Here is a 20,734-nt window from a genome sequence, read left to right as displayed (position 1 = left end):
TTACGCAATAGAAGATCTGCTCCTGCTCACACTCCTGGCTGGGCCCGTGGGAGCTTTCCTAGCAGGGCCTGCAGGGGCCTGCGTCACTTCCACTCACCACCTGGGCCAGAGCTCACCGTGGCCTCGCCCAACTGCAGGGGGGCTGCAAGGCCAGTCTGTGTGCCCAGGTGGGGCAGGATCAAGCCAGTGGTTGTCACCTCAGATCAGCTCACAGAATTGCAGACCTTAGAATCATAGCCCCATAGAATGTTAGGACCATGAATTCAGAGTCTTAAAAATGTGAAGTCGTAGAACTTTCAGGCTCCACCACCATGGAATCTTGGAGAGCAGCTGGTGTGGAAATGTCCATCTCCTCCATCCCCAACTCTGTTACGGGGGGTGGGGCACATTTCCACCACTCCCTACCTCCTCCGCACCCACCACACTAACCATAGCAATCGCAGTGCTAGCAGTGGTTGCAGAAAGGGACGTGGCGCCTACTATGTGCCTGGCACTTTTCTAAGCATTTTGAATATTTCAATTCATTCACTTCTCACAACACCCTTGAGGTAAAACTGTTATTATTCCCAATTAACAGATGAGAAAACCAAGGCAGATAGGTTAAGGAATAAACCTGCGGCCAGGCAGCTAGTAAGCATTCAATAAATATTTGTTGGCGTGGACAGGTTGAACCGGTGCAGATCACTGACCACGTCAGACTTCTCGTTGTATCTCTCGATTACAAAGGAGAAAGATGGTATGTTTGGGGGACATCACTGAAATAGAAAAGAGACTCACAGATAGAGAACAACTCACTTTGTTGTTTGCTCCCCAAACTCCTGAAATGAACTCCCCATCACAATGGGGAGATTGGAGGCCTCATTAATTTCCGGGAGGGGGTTGGAAGCCAGTTTGAAGCAGGAGCTGTGGTAGGGCCTCTCACCCGCTCACTGAGGAGGCCTTGCTGTTCCATCTAATTAGCAATAAACCAGACGCCCCGACACAATCCGCTTCTACATCTGTAACACGCTGACAATCTAAAAATGCCAGCCTCCTCCTTGTGTGTCAGCTAAATGTCACTGGTGACATTTGATGCAATTCAGAGATGAAAGTAAATCCAATATTATCGCTGACTAAATAACCACAGGTCCAATCGGGGGGCCCCAGGCCCCAGAGCAGGATGGGGAGAGGAGGCGGCAACCCGCAAAGCAGGGGAGACAGCTCCTTCCAAGATGAGCCACCCCCAGCTGCCCAGGGCCTGGAAGCTCCAGCTCGCTGGCCCTCTCTACTTGGGAGGAGCAGGACCTACAGCCCCCAACGCCAGCTGGTTAGGCCACGGGGACATCACTGAGCCACAGCTTCCCACCTGCTCGGGGAGCAGCGCAAAGCACCGCCCGTGGGAAAGGACGGGTGCCGGCCTGATGCTCAGCAGCTCACTCATCAGACCCCGCTTACTGAGCAGCTCTGTGTGGCAGGCAAAGCTCTAGACCCTGGGGACGCAGCAACCTTTTAATCAGCCACCCTCTCGCTGGACTGTAAGCCCCGTGAAGGCCAGCGCCAGCCCTCTCGGCTCACCTTTGAATCTTTTTTTTTTTTTTTAAGATTTTACTTATTTATTCATGAGAGACACAGGCAGAGAGAAGCAGGCTCCATGCAGGGAGCCCGACGTGAGACTCGATCCCAGGACCCCGGGATCACACCCTGAACTGAAGGCAGATGCTCAACCACTGAGCCACGCAGACACCCTCTGGCCTACCTTTGACTCCCACCAGGTGCTCAATCAATATGTGTGAAATGAATGCATGCATAAATGAAATGTCTCCTTGTTTGGCTCCCCACTAGCTTGGGAGCTTCTTGGGGGGTGATGCCGTCTGCAGGAGCAGGTTTCGATTACCCCCTGGGGCCCAGTCCCCGGCAGAGCCATGCCAACCTTGATGCAAAATGTACCAGTTCTCACCACATGAAACCCTTCTTGGTGGCACCCAACACCAAAAGCACCTTGACCAGGGCATCAAACTGAACGTCACCAATGACTGGTAGACTGACATCCAGTGCCCCCTGAGGTGTCCTTGAGAAGGACACAACATCGCTTACGCGGTGTTCCAGCCACTGGTGCAGCATCTGAATCTAATTTCAAAGGAACATCGGACAAACCCAAAATGAGAAACATTCTATTAAAAAAGGAGCACGGGCAGGGGCAGACTGTCTTCAAAAATGTCATTGACACAAAAGACAAAGGAACGCTGAGACAGCAGTCCAAGTTACAGAAGACCAAAGGGATGTGACAATTAAATACAACGTGTGGCCATCTGCAGGAGAAGATGCTGTGAGGAACATTACTGGGTCAACTGACAAAATTGGAATACGGTCAGAATTGATGAAATTATTAGTGTTAGTTTTCCACCGCTGCTATAACAAATAATCACGGATCTCATGGCTCAAAGCCACACAAGTCTATTTAGGCTGTGCACCCCCTTGGGGGGCTGCGGGTTCTGCCCACGCAGTCAACAACCCATATGAGCATTTTATCAACAGTGAAATTACTGGGATTGCTAACTGTCCGGCGCTTATGCAAGAAAATATCCTTATCCTTCAAGACTACACGCGGAAGCATTCGTCTGCTTACTCATGAAAGAGGAAGCCCCTTCCCTTCTGCGACCTGAGGGTGGGGAGGGGCCCAGAGGTCACAGGCCGGCTCCCCTGGTGGCCAGGAGGCCCCCTGGAGGGCAGCAGCTCCGGACGGGCCGCCCTCGGTGCCCGTCACCGGGAGCCACCGCGGGCCCTTCTCGCCCACCTGGGGGGGGGGTCACCCACCCGGGGCCAGAGCCCGGAGGAACCGGGGAGTGGGCGCTGCGGCCTTGGCCCCGCGCTGCCCCCCCCAGGGCCGGCCCGCCCCTCGGCCGCGGTCACGCGGTCCCCCGGTTCCAGGACCGGGCACAGGCCGGCCCCAGCGGCGGCTGCAGGTGCGCGGGCAGCTCGGTGCGCAGCGGGCCGGGGCCGAGCGGCCGCAGCGGCAGGACGAGCCGCACAGGCTGCCCCGAAGCACTCGGCGGGGGCAGGGGGCCGCGTGTACGCAACACCTCAGGAGTCGGAGCAGTCCCGGGGGATACGCCAATGTGGCCGGGACCGCAGGTGCTGCTCCACGCAGGACGTGGTCCTTCTACCGAATTTGCGACTCTTCTGCAGACTTGAAGTAATTTCCAAATTAAGTATGTGTTGTGTGCCTCTGTGCGTGTGTGCATGTGTGTGCCCGCGTGTGCACGTATCTGCCTCTGTGGGTGCGTGCGTGTGTGCCCGCGTGTGTACGTGTGTGCCCGCGTGTGTACATGTGTGTGTGCCCACGTGTGCACGTATCTGCCTCTGTGGGTGCGTGCGTGTGTGCCCGCGTGTGTACGTGTGTGCCCGCGTGTGTACTGTGTGCCCGTGTGTACATGTGTGCCTTTGTGTGCATGTGTGTCCCTCTGTGCGTGTGTACGTGTGTCCTCACGTCTGTACATATGTGCCTCTGTGTGTACGTGTGCCTTTGTGCAGGTGTGTGTCCCTGTGTGTGTCCCTGTGTGCGACCCCGTGTGTACGTGTGTGCCCTGTGTGCTTGTATGTGTACATGTGTGCCTTTGTGCTTATGTATGTGTGTCCCTCTGTGCGTGTGTCCGTGTGTGTGCCCGCGCGTGTCCGTGCATGTCCGTATGCGCCCGCCCGCGTGGCCGTGCACATGTCCGTGCGGGTGCCCGTGTGCCCGCCCGCGTGGCCGTGCGTGTGCCCGCGCCCGCGCCCGCACCCCGCGCCCCCCGCGCCCCCGGCGGCCCCCCCTCCCCCCTGCCGCCCGTCCCGTTCTCCGCGTCGGATTCCTCCTTGCCAGCTTGCTCCCTTTATTAAGCACCTGCTGTATGCGGGCCCAGCGTGCCTGGCGGCTCGGCGGTTGGGCGTCTGCCTGGCACCAGGTCGTGAGCCCAGGGCCCTGGGAGGGAGCCCCGCATCGCTCCGGCTCCGTGGGGAGCCGCTGCTCCCTCTCCCCGGCCACTCCCGCGCTTATACGCGCGCTCTTTCTGTCAAGTAAACACATAAAATCTTTTGAAAATAAAAAATGGCGAATCAAGAGCTCAAAGAGGTGGTGACTTGGAGGCCCCGCTGGAGCTGGGCTTTACCTCCTGTCTGAAGCCGGGCCCTTCCCGCCCACGGCCCCGCCTCGCCCCCTAGGACTGGCTCGGCGAGTCAGGGGGTGGCTAAGCACCCCGTGGTGCGGGGCTCTCTGCCAGGCGCGGGGAACGCAGCCAACCCCACCCCTCCTCCCAGAGCGTGTGATTTGGACAGAGCCAGGGCCGCGGGGCAGCAAGGGCCCGGGGATCAGAGCCCAGGGTCTGAGCCTGGAACCCTGGCGGGGGTGCAAGCAGGGCAGGAATCCTCCCTCAGAGGGTGGGTCCCGGGTGACGGGTCTGTGGACGCTCTGCTTTTTAGCCAAGTCTCTGCTGCCCTCCAGTGGGAGCTGCGGAGATAACAGGAGGGAACAGAAGCGGGGCTCTGGGCGGAGGGGTGGGGTCCGCGTCAACTCTGAGCCTCTTCCCAGCCCTCGGGCCGGCCAGGTGGCCCCCAGACTCCCAGATGGAGAGGTCTGGGTTTGAAGCTGCAGCAGGACAGGGGTCAGGCCGCTTCACCAAGAGAGACGCTCAACTTTTCTCGGGCCATACACTGAGCCCCCAAATTAACCCCAGATGGAGTCCCGCAAAGACTAAGTACTGTGACAAAGGTCACAGACGAGTCCTGACCTTGAGAGACTAAACCCACACGAGGACCCCACCACTCTCATCTGCTCCCAGTTTTAAACACCGCCTTATCAGAAATTAAATTATATCCATTTACAATTAAATAAGCTGCATAGGTGATGTATAAGGTGATGCATACTGAAAATATATTACTTCATAATTATGTTATGACATCCGCCTACTCTCCATGCTCTTGAGATGACTTAAATCTACAGAATCTGTACAGCACAAATACTACATAATGGCATGCGACTGCACGTCACTCCCCAACTCCCCTACGTATTCAGGGATCTCACATTAGTAGCCTGAAATTAGCCATAGTGAGAGGATTTATACCGCAGAAATCGGCAACACTACAAATTCAGGCTTGAGTTACTGTTTTGTTAATTGTCTAGACCAGGAATCCACAAACCACAGCTAACATGCTGCTTTTGTATGGTGGCCTGAGAATGATTTTACATTTCAAAACTATTTTAAAAAGACTTAACACTGAAGAACATGCAACAGAGACCATATGAGGCTCACAAAGCCTAAAATACTTACTATCTGGCCCTTTACAAAAAGAGTTTGCTAATCTCCGGCCTAGACGTAAGAAAGTGAGGGGGAAATGTTAATAATGCAGATTATAAACATGTCAGATCTGTAGCTGTTATGTCATAAATCACACAGAATATTGAGGAAATATTTTTCCAGCATCTGAAAATTATTATCCTATGCACAAAAAAGTCATTCACGGGCAGCCCCCGTGGCCCAGCGGTTTGGCGCCACCTTCGGCCCGGGATGTGATCCTGGAGACCCGGGATCGAGTTCCACATCCGGCTCTCTGCCTGGAGCCTGCTTCTCCCTCTGCCTGTATCTATGCCTCTCTCTCTCTCTCTCTCTCTCTCCCTCTGTCATAAATAAATAAATAAATAAATAAATAAATAAATAAATAAATAAATAAATAAATCTTTAAAAAAAAGTCATTCACCTCATTGACAAGGAAGTGACATTTCACACAAACTGAGGCAGCCACTCTGGAAAACAGTACGGAGGTGCCCCAAAGAGTTGAAAATAGAACTACCCTATGACCCAGCAATTGCACTATTAGGTACTTACCCAAAAGTAAGTACTGATTTGAAGGGGTACATGCACGCCAGTGTTTATAGCAGCATTATCAACAATAGCCAAATTATGGAAAGAGCCCAAATGTCCATCTATGTATAAATGGATGAAGAAAATGCAGTATACACACACACACACACACACACACACACACATATACTACATTTTCTTCATCCATTTATACACACACACACACACACACACACACATATAATGGAATATTATTTGACCATCAAAAAGAATGAACTCTTGCAATTTGCAACAATGTGGATGGAGGTAGAAAGTATTACATTCAGCAAAGTAAGTCAGAGAAAGACAAATACCATGTGATTTATTCATATGTGGAATTTAAGAAAAAACAGATGAACATAGTGGGGGAGGGAGAGGGGCAAACCAAAAAAGAGATTCTTAACTATAGAGACTAAACGGGGTTGTTGGAGGGGAGGTGGGCAGAGGGGATGGACTAAATGGGCGATGGGTATTAAGGAAGACACTTGTTATGATGAGCACTGGGTGTCACATGTAAGTGATGAATCACTAAATTCTACTCCTGAAACCAATATTCCACTATATGTTAACTAACTGGAATTTAAATAAAAACTTGAAATAAAAAAAATGTAAGATTCCAAAATATGCAGTACTGAAGCTGATAGAGGTTTAAATTTAATGACTCTAACTTACATGAGGTTTGAGAAACAGCTTTACAGAAGAACATGTATCAGAGTTAATGGCAATTAATCTATATGGGGGAAAAAAGCAGATTGGAATGCAACTCCTTGACAAATTGTGGCTAAATCAACAACTATCAGTTAATTACAGATATAAGAGCTTGGCAAAAATCAGTGCAGTATTCTGTGAGAATCAATTGACTAGATAGAATTTATAATAAAAAATATTGCATTTGTTATTACTGCAAATTGTGTTACTCATATCAGTAAAATGTGTAAGGAACTTATGGATGCACACGTGCACACATTTTTGGAGAGCTGGTTGTTAAAAATTTGCCAGCATACCACTGCCCGCAACCTTCAAATATTCAAAGTAACAGCTCTATCCCTCATTCTAAAAGGCTGGGGTTTGGGCGCCCGGTTGGCTCAGCGGTTGAGCATCTGCCTTCGGCTCAGGGCATGATCCCAGGGTCCTGGGATCAAGTCCCACATTGGGTTCCCCACAGGGAGCCTGCTTCTCCCTCTGCCCATGTCTCCACCTCTCTCTGTGTCTCTTATGAATAAATAAATAAAATATTTTAAAAATAAAGTACAGAAAAAGACTGGGGTTGCCAACATCTACCAACACCCTCCCCTTCACCACCACTATGGGCCTTTTTCTGGGACCCTCACCTTTTAGAATTTGGAGGCTTGGTTTGTCTTATTTTTGCTCCTACATTTTCCATCTCTGTCTCTGCCCCACCTTTCAAAATATCTCTTCAGCTTTGCCTCATAACCTCTCAATTGATTTTTTTCATTTATGGACTCAGATATTTAACACCCAGCAGTTTTTTTCTTTCCTGATAATTCTTCTTATGGCATCTTGTTCTTTAGTGGGTTCAATAGCTTCTCTTGATTCTCTGAAAATGTTCGTGATAGCGTGCTGGATTTTTTAAAATTTTTTATCTCCCTATCTAGTCTCCGTTTCTGCCACATGGCTTTTATCTGTTCATTTGTTTTATTTTGTTTTGTCTCTGTCTTTTCTACTAGATGCTCTCCTTGGCTGTCTGATGGTCCTTTCCTGTCTCTATGCGAGGCATTACTAAAAAGAAGACGAGCCTCTTTAATGAAATGGCTGATTCCCAAACTAGGGCAGAGGAAGTAATAGATGAGTCCAGAATATCTCTTTGTGACAGAAAGTGCTCAAAGAATGACATAATGATGGACACAAGAGCCAGCAGGAAGGGGCTCCCAGTGGATAAATCTAGAACTGAGCATAATATGCACACACAGCATAGCATATTGAGCATAATATTTCAGAATATACATACATATAGTAATTGAAATAAAATCCAGGAGACCACATTCATAAAGTTTATATAAACATAGGGCAAGAAGGAAAAGCTCTCCTTATACTAGAAAATCAACTAATAAACATAAAAAGGAACGATGGCATCAGAAAATAACCGTCAAGGGCACATGAGTGGCTCAGTCAGTTAAGTGTCCCACTCTTGGTTTCAGCTTAGGTCTCGATCTCAGGGTCGTGAGATCCAGCTGGGTGTGGGGCTCCTTGCTGGGCGTGGAAGCTACTTAAGATTCTCTCTCTCCCAGTCCCTCCTCTTCCCCCTTTGAGAGCATGTGCTCTCTCTAAAGAAAAAAAGAATTAACCCCAGTTAACATTACGATAATTGATTCAGTCAAGAATAATCAATGATTTGAGAACTGGTGGATGATAGATACGAATTAATTACAAAGGAAAACACAGTAACCTGACACTTGAAGATGCTCAGCAACTCCTCGCTAAGCAGGTGATCAATGTTAACCTCACTGGCAATGGGATAAACAGAGGTCGGCGCCTCCGGACACGGGCACTAACAACATCATTGCGCGATCGTCCTGCTAACAGTGCCTAACGCAGGAGGGAACATCAGACATGCTGAGGGACATTTTGCAAAATACCTGTCCTCTACTCTTGAAAAAACGTCAACATCATGAAGGCAAAGAAAGACTGAGGAACTGCTTCAGATTAAAGAAGCCTAAAGAGACATGACAACTAAATGTAGCACATGATCTGAGATTTTCTGCTCTAAAGGACATTATTGGCACAGTTGGCTAAATCTGAATAAGGTCTGTAGATATAATAGCCCTGAATCAATGTTGTTAAGTTCAATGTTAAAAAGAATGTCCTCAGTATTGAGAAACACACACTGAATTATTCAGGGGCAAAGGGGCATCATGTTCAAGAAAATAACAATAATAATAATAATTAATAATAATAAGAAGAAGACGAAGAAGAAGAAGTCATCAATTTTAGTGGAATTTGGTGAAAAGTAGAACAAGAATTCTTGCAATTTTTTTCTAAGTCTGAATTAGGCCAAAAAAAAAAAACCAAACAAACAGCAACCAACAATTAAGAGAAAAAATTAAAAAGCTGAGTGCACGTAGGTGGGTTGTTGACCCTTGGCCTGGGGGAGGCCCTGCTGGGCCCTTCCGTTAGGCGGCGCCCCTCTTCCGAGCTCCGCCTGGGGTGTCTGCCGGGTTGCCAGGTGCCAGGAGCTGAGCGGGCGGGGAAAGGAGTGTCGAGCTGGGGACGCTGGACCCCGGCCTTCCCGCCGTGGGCGCCCGCCCCCAGGCAGAGAGCCCCTCCAAAGCATAACCCTCTAGTCCTCTGCCTGGTGGGGGGGAAGCCGGGGAGTCTAACCGCTCAGGGTTTTCAGCCCCACCTGCTCCTGGAAGGGCCTGGGCCTTTCGGGGCTCCCGCGGCAAATCCGGCTGCGGGTGTAGACCCGCTGCGGTCAAGACGCCGCTTCCCCGTCTGTGCCCCCGACGTCGGTGCTCTACTCCCAGCCTCCAAACGCTGCTGCCATCTCCTCTCCTGTTCTCTGTCCCTGTGGCTTTAAATATTTTGATAAAACCTCCCGCTGTCACTTTAGTGGCGTTTTGGGAGAGAAACCTGTCTTAACGGGAAGTCCTTTGTTGCCGGCTCTCGCCTTTCCGCAGCCGCCACGTATTCCCGGCGCAATTGTAAAATACGCTCAGGCACGCGAACGAGTTAAACGTCGCGCAGCCACGTCCACGGGGGAGGGGCATGCTCATGGATTCCCGAGGAGGGCCGGGGCGGGGAGGGCTCGGGGGCGCCGTCGCCGGCTCCAGACACCGACACCGACACCGACACGAACACGGGGGCGCAGACGCCGCTCGGCGGGCGCGTCCTTAAGCTTCGGGCCCCGCGGCGCGCGGATCAGAGCGGGAGGGCGCGGGGTGCGGGGCGCGGGGTGCGGGGCGCGGGGGCGCGGGGGTGCGGGGCGCGCGGGGCGCGGGGCCCGGGGCCAGGGGTGCCGGAGGCAGCGAGGCCGCGCCGCCCAGGTCGCCAGCCTGCAGGGGCGGCGGCGCGCGCGGGCCGAGGTCAGCGTAGACGCGGGCGGAGCCAAGTCCGAGGCTGGGAGCCCCGCCCGCGCCCGCCGCGCCCCCGCGGAGCAGCGCCGACCTGGGGCCGCGCGGGGGCAGCAGAGGACAGGCGGAGAGAACGGCGAGGGCGCCGGGCGGGGGGAGGAGGGGCGGGCGCAGACCTGGCGGGGCCCTGGCAGCCGGGAGACCTCGGGGCGCGGGGAACCGGCGCGGAGCGAGCGGAGGCGGGGCGGGCGGCCCGGAGCCGCGCGGGGAGGGAGCCACAGGCGCGGGGCGCCCCCCCACACCCCCGAGATCGAGGGCACCCACTGCGCCCGGGCGGTGAGGTGGGCAGCACGGGCACAGCTCGGGCCGGAGCGGGTAGGGCTGCGGCGCGGGGCGCCCTGTGCCTCGTGTGCCCACCAGCCTCCCGGGGGCGGTCACGGGGGGGCGGCCAAGCGCTTGGCGCAGCCCGGGCTCTAGCGGACGCTCCACAAAGGCCACCAGGTAGTGTTTGCTGCTGCGGTGCGCCCGCACGGCGGGGAGAGCGCCTGGACCCCAGGCTCTGCAGCGGGGTGCGGAGACCCGGAGGCACGGGCTCGGGGGGCTGCGGGGCTGAGCGCGGGCCCGGGCGGCCAAGGCAGCGTCGCGATTCAGAATCCGTCCGGTCCCTTCCTCTGCCCGCCCTGCCACCTCGGCGGGGACGCAAAGTGCCTGCTCAGCCCCAGCTGCCGAAACCCGGTCCCCCGTTTCCCGCTGAGCGCAGCCCGAGGGCAGGCCCCGCGTCAGCAACGCGTCTGCTCTCAAGCAACTTCCCCCACCCCGCCCCCTTCATCTGCAAAATGGGGTGACCGGCAATCCCAATCCGCTCTTCCCTGACTGGAGGGGCGGCGGGTGCGGTGAGGTGCCCGGCGCAGGGCAGTCCCAGCAAGGACTCTGTTACTGTTTCTGAAAGAGGAATGATAATGTGCTCAGAATTATTTCAGAGTAAAAGAAAGGATGCGCGCCCCAGTGCCTCCAACACAGCAAATACCGGGGAAAGGAGACTTAAACCAGATCTCTGGTCAGGCTTTGTACAGTCGGAAGCAGACACGCACCCAGGTACGGGTTGGTCTTTCAGACAACACTAACTGAGGCACAAGGCCCCTCCCACCCGCAAGCAAGCATCTCAAGAAGCAGGTGGGTGTACACGGGTGGGATGATGAGGTCTTGTAGGGAAGTGAGCTTTGGGGCCTCCTGGTCAGGCCCTGCCCAGCTGTGCCCACTAAGAGTGAACATGCCCCAGCTCGCACCACCCTCACCTCTTGCCTCACTTCCAGCAGGTGACCCCAGACCCTGCCTCACAGTCAGCTGTGACCCCCACTTCCCCTTCACCAGGTGCCAGCATCCTCTAGCATCCTTGCCCCCCCTTCTGTTCCTCCTGCCCAAAGCCACACCCCCAGCTCCTCAGCCTCCTCGCCCCTTCCACCAGCATTTAGCTTTGCCCCCCACCCTTCACCTCCACCCTCATCTCCCTGCACCAACAGGCTTTGCTTCCTCCCGTATTTCCAAATAAGATCACATTCTGAGGTTCTAGGTGAAGGTGAGTTTGGGGAAGATACTATGTAACACAGTATATTTAAAATCAGGAGAGCTCACACAGATATGTGCTTTACCACTTTTAAGAAAACCAGATGTGAAAAGAAAAAAAGAAAAGAAAACCAGATGTGACCCCACATCACCCTGCACCCCAGGGCCCCACATGATGATGAGCAGCCAGGGCTGAGAAGCGGGGAACCCTGCCACAGGCCCTTCTGAAGGTGTCTGACAACCGCAGAGCAGGCCAGGACTACAGAGAGTCCGCACACTCATCTTCCTTAAAACCAGTGGTGGCTTGCTGCCAGAGGAAGAAGCAAAGTGGCACGTGTATGCAACTTTTAGAGAGGCAACAGCTCCCAGCCCCAGCACGTCTCTCATTCATATCGCCTACCTGATCCCAGGCAGGATTTTCATCTGGGGCCTGCCTATACAGTAATGACATGTTTATGCGACCATATACTCTGGGTACAGCAGTCACTCTCCGTACCCCACTCACTGCCCTTGTTCCTACCATTCCTGCCCACCTTCCAACTGCCAGCACATGCGCTGCTTTACCTAAGGGCCTCCTCTGGCTAATGGAGCCCAGGTCTCACCCTCACTCCCCTCACCACCACCACCACCCCCCCCCACACACACACACGCACATGTCTTCAACCACTGACCAACAGAAGTTGGGGTATGAACACCCACATGTTCTCCACTGGAATTCCCAGAGTGTCTCTGTGCAATGACACTGCAGCTGCTCACTGTGGTAACAGGTTCAGTGTCACCCTTAGGTGGCCTCTCTATCTCACTTCCCCTCCCTCCTGGGGATCACCTTTCTGGGATCACCTGTCAGATAAGGTATAAGGTATTTGCACAAGAGCACTTATCTCAGGACTTGCTTCTGGAGGAACCTAGGTTTGAGGACAGAGACATGGCCTGTTTGCCCTACTCATCTCTCCAGCCACAGCACAGAGCACAGTGAATGAGTACATCATAAAGAATGTTTATTATTCGTCCTTTATTCAGGAGTATGTCATCTTGCTCCACTCTCGGCCTGGTCTGGGTTAGGTGCTGGAATACAGTGATGAAAGGATCCACTGTGTCTCCTGCCATCCTGGAGCTTCCAGTCCAGGGAAGACTGAGTTTTAAGGAAACAGACTTCTGCCCCTCCTAGAAGCTTGGCCCCGGGAATACTCAGGAATGTAAAAAGGTGGGGAAACAGCACAAGCTAGCAAAGAATGAGAACTAAAATGAGTGGGCTGATCTTTCATTCACCTGGCAAATACCCACTGACCATTTCTTCAGGCTCTCTTGGCAGAGGTGCAAACATGCCAACAGGCCAACGGAACACCAAGAGGTCAATGTTCCCACAGGAACACAAAGACTGTGGCAGCACCAAGAAGGGGCTAATTCAGCCTGGCAGGGCCAGGAGGACTCCCTGGAGGAGGTGTTGCTTGAGCTGAGTCTTGAGGTACAGGAAGGCATTTGCAAGATCTGGAAAGGAAAGAGCATTCTAGACAAAAGAAATTGCATGTAGAAAGGGAGGGAGGCATGAAGATGGGTCAGCTTGGGGAACCGCAACTGACTGGGTGTGGGTGGGACAAAGGAGAGGGCTCAGAATGGAGGAGGGGCAGGCAGGGGCTAGAATATGAAGGAGTATCTGGGCTAGTTTGGGGAATTCACGCCTCATTGACACTCAGTTTTCTCCTCAGTGGAATGAAAATGTTGAGGCTCTTGTAAAGATAAAATGTATTAATGTAGGAGCAGATCTGGCATTTATACAACATCTGGCATTTCATTGGCCCTCAGGGAACAGCAGCTACTTTATCCTGAGAATGAATTGTAGGGAGTCACTGCAGGATTTGAAACCATGCAATGGTACGGTTGGCTTAGAGCCTTGGGAGATGCCATGAAGAGGTTGCTGTGGTCAAAAGGTCACCTGGATGGTTTCCAGGCATGCCAATAGTTTCTTATGTCTCTCTGCCTGAGAACTTTCTCTGGTATTGGAAAGAATCACATCAAGGGCGGACCAGAAAGGCAGAAGAGTTAATGCCCTAGGAGCAACCCTCTCCCAAGAAGGGTTGGGAGTCAGTGGATAAAACCTTCCACTTCTAGCCCACTGTGGGGCACTTCCAAGGAATGCGCATCACTGCCTCTCAAAGGGTCCCCAGCTGGGTTGAGCTTTAAGTGGTGCCAAAGGTAACCCACTCATTAGCATATCTTTTATTAGCTTTTCTCCATTTCCTATCTCACTTCTGCACTCTCTCATCTCCTAAGTTAACTGCTTACACCCAAATTCTTGTCTCAAGATCTACTCTTGGAGAAACCCAAACTAAGCAGGTGGTGACAGAAATGACCCCTGGAAAGCAGACCTCAGAAAGGAATTCTAGAATTAAATTACTAGCCAGCTAGATGGCAAAAAGAATCCCATTTCTTCTGGGAAGTGGGATGCTTTCATAGCAGCACAGTTAATGACTCTGGCCTATGATGAACTGGGCAGATATAGAAGTGGAAAAGGAACCAACAACCATGGAATAGGTCCAGCTCTTGAAAGCAAGGGAAACAATGATAATTATAAGGATTATAGAGTTGATTAGGTTGTGCTACCTTGAAGAAAGAGGATCTGTCAGGCTGTTAAGTCCACCATTGACCCAGGACACATTGTGAAAACTAGAAGGTCTCCATGGCACAATTTAAAGAGACATTCATCTCGTGCAGCAGGAGGGCAAAGTGTGCTGAAAATCAGCCCAAGATTTTATTGTAACCGTGACTAAGTTACAAAAGAGACTGAATTCACAGCTCCAGAAAGTCCTGGGCTAAACTCACAGTCCTAGTAGAACAGAAGTGGGGCCCTGGGATGTGGGATTCAGACTTGAGAACATATCTTCCTGAGCCCCGTCGTTTGGCACAAATGCCTCCCCTTATCCTCATAGAGAGGAGTAGCCACCCATTGCCAGAAGACCATTCAAAGTCCTCCCCAAGGAAAATGTCTTTCAAAGCAAGAGTTGCCCTCCTGCCTCCCCCACCCACTCCACCACCCAGGACATGTAGGCCAACATCTATGGTCTGATCTCAGTATGGTTTGATGGGGGATGTACTGTCCCTTACATGGGAAATAGCAGATTATTCATCACCAGAGGTACAGGAACTAACTAATACATGCCAGGAGGAACAAGATTATATATAGGAATGTATCCTGAGGGTGCTGGGCCAAGAATAGGGTGGGGAAAGAATATAAGGCTCAATAGGAAGTAGTTTATCAAAATAGGTGTTCCTTCACTCAAGATTTCACATCCTTGAATGCAAGGACGTTCAAAGTCAGTCTTAACCATTACTAGAGTGGTTCCTTGAAGCTTGGAGATGACAGTAGCCTACAGTAAATGAGATAGAAATACCGTAACTGCCTTGGCAGAGTAGTATTGAAGAGGTCAGAAAGTTCAGAGAAGTGGGCATGCTGGAATGGATTTAGGATGCAAGACCAGACAGCCACCAACCAAGTTCTATAAGAGGGCTAGAGAACACTCACTTCACCATGCACTAGGGAATTACAAGGAATGCATTATAAAAATAAAAATAAAAAAATAAAAAACCTCAGGGTTGACTTTCCTCTATAAGCCAAGTAATGGTAAAGATGCAGGTATGGAACTGGGCCCACTGGTGTCAATTGAAGAAGGAATACTGAACTATCAGAGGTCATGTAGTGGCACTTAAACATCAGAAGCAAGGTGGGTGAATGAGCAACAAAACTGGAATGGTTATCAGAGATCCTGACCCACAGTGCCATGTGGTAATGGCTACTTCCAGATGACGGGCAGCCATCGAGAGTGTTGACTTATAAACCAAAAATGTATCAAGAGCATGGAAGCAGAAAACAGATAACCAGTTCCCACAATGGAAAATAATGATTCCTTGCCTAGTTTCTAGACTTGAGCCAATTCTCAGACCCAGAGTCCAGTAATTGAAGGAGAAGCCAGGTCCCCTTGAGGAAGCACCAAGAAACCCCACAGCAAGTATATACAATATATATTATCATCTGCTCCAAAAAAACCTATAACCAGTTACCAGACTATTAACATACTGAAGAAAAAGGAACATCCAACTCTTGAGGGCTATTGAATCACACACCTGACCTTCTTACCAGAAATCTCAACATGCAATCAGGACTCCTTTGTTGGATTGAGGTTATATGAAGGTCAGATGATACAAGGAGTTTTGGCCCAAGGCCATCTTACATGGAATCTCTCCTATGGGAAAAGGTCTAGTGAGAGCTCCTGAAACTGTCCCCCATGCAGGACAGGAGAAGGAATTAGGAGTATTCCTTCTCCTGTCATAGAAACCTACTGAGGTTCAGGGATGAAATGTTTTTATTTAAGCCTGGGCCTGGTTCGTGCATGAGTAGGATGACAGAAATTAGTGCCAGCATCAATGAATTAAAGAATGCAGGGGTGGTGATTTTTACAATGTTCCTCTCTAATTTACCACTATATTCCCTGCGGAAAAAAAAAAATCATGGTGGACAATAGTGGGCCACCAGAAACTTAACCAAGTGGCAGATCCAGCCACAGCAGTTATGCCACCTATGGTATCTCACTAGAATCAATCAACACTTGGTATAGAGCTATTGGTGCAGCAAATGTATTCTTTTCAACAGCCATTGAAAAGGAAGATCAAAAGGAGTTCCGAGTTCTCATTTCACATTCACCTCAGGTGAACAGCAAAATACATTCATCATCTTGCCCCAGAGCTATGATTATCCTCCTTTCTGTCTCAGCATAATCTAAGGAACATTGGTCATTCTGACATTTCCACAGAACATCATTATACTGACCCGCTAAAGACAGTAATCAGATCTCGGGAGCAGAAGTACTCTATCTACCTTGGAAAGAAACAAGTGTACCAGAGAATAGGAGGTTAATCCTACAAAGATTAAGGGGCCTGCCATATCAGCAACAACTTTTAGTAGTCTGATGGCATAGGGCATTCTAGGACATTCCGTCACCTCAAAGTGAAGGCTAAGTTATTGCACCTTTTATCTCCCATAACTAAGAAAAAGATACAGCCCCTTGCAGGTCCTTTGGATTTTAGATACATTTAGTTTTAGTGTTTTCATCCATTGATCGGGTGACTTAAAAGACCACATTTTAAGAGGGCTCTGCCGCTGTTTTGGTTGGTTGTAAAAGCTGCGCAATAAACTCAATGGTGTTAGAGGTAGCCATGGTAGATAGGAGACCACCTGGAATCTCTGACAAGCCCTCAAATAAGAGTTTCAGCGTAGACTTCTAGAATTCTGGAGTAGTGCTGTTCACATTTCTGTAGCAGAGAAGTATTTACCATTCAAAGACAAGCTCTTGGATTGCTACTGAGCTTTAGGAGAGACTGAACACCTGACCTAGAACATTAGATGACCTGCAACCAGAGATGCTTATCACGAGCCAGCTATTATCAGATCCAAACAATTCTATCATACAATACTGTAAATGGTACATTTTGCATTGAGCTTGAAGGTCCAGAAGGCACAAATCAGGGGCCCAAAATCAATGTCTCCTATATCTGTTGCATTGTAGTGTTTCCATCAGTTTCACCTATGGCTTCTTCTTCTTTTATTTTTTTTTTTCACCTATGACTTCTTAGGAGGTTTACAACAAGCAGCTGATACAAAGGAGAAAAGCCTGGGCCTGGTTCGTAGACATGTAGACTCAAAATTTTTGTACAAGTAGAAAATGGACTTCTTCATTGGAACTCAGGTGAGTCCAAGACATGGGAGTGAGAAGAAACCCACTTATTGGGGAGAGCTTCAAATAGTATATGTAGTCATCAATTTTGTGGGGTAGGGAGAGATAAGGCTATATATAGACTCCTGGGAAGTGGGGAAAGGTTTGTATGAATAGTCAGGGGCCTGGAGGAAAGAAAACTGGAAGATCTGAAGCAAAGAGGCTTGGAGAAGAGGCACTTAGATCAACTTATGGGAGTGGTCATGAAGTGCGAAAGTATTTGTGTCACATGTAATACTCCTCAGAGATCCACTGAACAACCAGGTCAATAGAATAACTCATCTAATGGGTGTAGTCAAACTCTATCTTTGGCCATCCCAGGGATTACACAATAGGCCTATGAATTATCTTGTCAGAGTGGCAAAGAGGGATGCTGTGCATGGTTCAATGTCATGGACTCTCTCTTACCACGGCTGCTCTACCTACGACCACTCTGGAATAGCAATCTCGAATTTCTGTAGGGTACTGTGTCCCACAAGTCAACATACATGGGCCCAGGAGCCAGAGCTTAAAGTAAGATTGGCTCCTTTGCCACCAATGCTATAACCCACTTGGGAATTTTGTACTTCAGCCTTCCCCATAAATTCAGTCTCATCATTAGGGATTCCGAGGTTCAGGGATGAAATGTTTTTATTAAGGGGTACCATAAGTGCTCCAGTTAACCCTAAAGCTTTGATTGTATTTTGGTTCCTTTGTATCTTTCATTTTTGGACCTCCAGGCAAAAAAAGGGATTTATACTAGCAGGAATAACTAACCCTGATTATCATAAGGAAACAGAAGTGTGGCTATATAATGGGGGCAGGAAGGAGTTTGTCTGGAATTTGGTGCGTCCATGACAGGTGATAACAAAACAAAACAAAACAGTTGGCAGTAGTGGCCTTACAAGAACAAGGTAACTAGGGTTGAAAGTATTATACTGTCAACCCTAATTTCAATTTAGGGTTGAAAGTCTGGGTCATCCCCCAGGGCAAGCAATCTAGACCAGCAGACGTTCTGAATGAGGCTGAGCAAATGGGAAATCCTGAATGGTTGGAAGATGATAAATTATAATTACAGCCTCAGAATCAACTATAGTAGTGAGCGCTGTAGTTTGTCCCACTAATCCTCCTGTTGTAAATCTTTTTTTAAAGAGAATCAGTGACAGAACAGAGTGCCCGTAATGTGGTGACAGATTGGATCCTAGCAGCGCAAAGGGAAACTGTAGCAAATTCTGTACATGCCTCACCTGTGTCTTTATGTTTTATTTCTTTTTTAAAAAAATAAAAAAAATATTTTATTCATTTATTTGAGAGAGAGTGAGACAGATCAGAGGGGGAGAGGCGGACTCGCTGCCTGCCGAACGGAGAAACTGACACCGGGCTCAATCCCCGGATCCTGGGATCATGACCTAAGCTGAAGGCGATGCCTAACCGACTAAGCCACCAGGCACCCTCCCCTTATGTTTTAAAAACATCTCTTCTAAAAAGCATATGACCGTATTTTTTTTCAATCCCATCTGATAATTTCTATGTTTAACTGATATGTTTAGTCCATTACATCTTGGTGAATTCTGATATGCCTGAATTAATTTCTAACATCTTTTGGGGGGCTTCCTATATTTACTACTTTGTTAATGCTTTTGTTTTCTCCTCTGTTACCTTCTAATAGATTATTTTTTATGCCTTTTTCCTCTAATTGTTTTAAAATTATACTCTGTTTCTATTCTTAGAGCTATCTTCAAAATTTTAATACAAATATTTGACCCAACAATGTCTAAAGTTAAAGAATATCTTTACCCTCCTTCATATAAAACAATGACTTAAATCTCCAGTCACCCCCCTCTCCATATATGTTAACTTTTTTAAAAATTAATTTATTTATTTAAGAGAAGGAGAGCATGGCAGCAGAAGGACAGAGGGAGAAGGAGAGAGAAACCCAAGCAGACTCTGCGCTGAGCACAGAACCTGTGTCAACAGGACTCAACCTCAACCCTGAGATCATGACCTGAGCCAAACCAAGAGTTTGATGCTTAAATGACTGCACCACCCAGGTGCCCCAATCTTGACCTTATTCTTGAATGCTGGTTTACCCCTGAATAAAATCTTAATAGATATTTATTTTCTCTAGGCACCTTCACATTATAATACCACGGTCCACCAACTTCTACTGTGGCTGTTGATAAGTCTAGAGTTATTCTAATTATTACCCTCTGTGGTTAATCTCTTTATTCTGTTAATTTTAAGATGTTCTCTTTATTTTTAGGGTTCTTCAGTTTCACTTCAATGTTTATGCATACATTCAGTTTTGTTTATCCTTTTTGAGATTTTTTTTAAGATTTTATTTATTTATTCGTGAGAGACAAAGATAGAGAGAGGCAGAGACACAGGCAGAGGGAGAAACAGGCTCCATGCAGGGGGCTGGATGCGGGACTCGATCCTGGGACTCCGGGATCGCGGCCCAAGCTGAAGGCAGACACTCAACCACTGAGCCACCCAGGCATCCCTCCTTTTTGAGATATTTAGGCTTCCTGCACCTGAAGACTTCTGTCTTTGATAAATTCTGGAAAATTCTTATTCAAAATTGCTTTACATATTGTCTCTTTCTTCATTCTATTTTCATCTTCTGGAACTTTTATTAGATAGATGTTGAACTCTCTTTTATCCTCCATGTTTCTTAACCTGTTTTCCATTTCTGTGTCTATGTTTACATTCTGGGTAATTAACTCAGATCTACTAGCTCACTAATTCTCTCTTCAGCTGTGTCTAATGTGTGATATTTAGTCTGCTCACTGAGATTTTAATTTGATTACATTTTTCATTTCTCTAAGTTCTATTGAGTTCTTTCCCAAGACTGCTTCTTGTGATTTCATAGTATGTTGTTCTTTTCTTCATGGTGCTGAGCAGATGTGGAGATATTCCCTACCAGATGATATGCTCCATGAGGGCAGAGCCTTACTGTGCTTCAATTACAGTCAATATTAATTTTGATGCTCAAATTATTTCTTTTTGGGCCAGAGGAAGCCCCTACTAAATTTTATGCTTTTTCACAGACTCCTTTACTTTTTTGATAGCGTAAATATTTTCTAGTTAAGAAAGTGTCCCAAGTGCATCTTCTACATTCCCAGCCTGTGACCTGGAATTGGTTACTTTTATAGAGACCTCTAATTCTCCAAAATACCAAGGTGAGGGAATGATATTTAGAGATAAATTTTGGGTGATAGGAATGCTCTTTGTTCTAGATTGTCATTGGTTCTAGGCCTTTTCATTGGACAGAATGAATACATTTGAATTCTTTAAGAACCTTAAGTTTATAGTGACATTTCCAATGTAAGTTAACATTATTGGAATTTTGGCTAACATTTGATTTCTTAATAATCTTATGGATACACAATTCACATACAATAAAAGAAACTCTTCTGGGGGCACAAGTGTGAAATATCCAACACCCTAAAATATTCCCTCATGCTTCTTTACAGTTGATCTCTTTTCCTACAACTCTCAACAACTACTGATCTGCTTTTTGTGAATTCAGTTTTGCCTTTTC

The sequence above is a fragment of the Nyctereutes procyonoides genome, unplaced genomic scaffold, assembly GCF_905146905.1.
Source record: "Nyctereutes procyonoides isolate TBG_1078 unplaced genomic scaffold, NYPRO_anot_genome, whole genome shotgun sequence".
NCBI classification, from domain to species: Eukaryota; Metazoa; Chordata; class Mammalia; order Carnivora; family Canidae; genus Nyctereutes; species Nyctereutes procyonoides.
The sequence above is the reverse complement of the archived record's forward strand: the minus strand, read 5'-3'. Positions refer to the sequence as shown.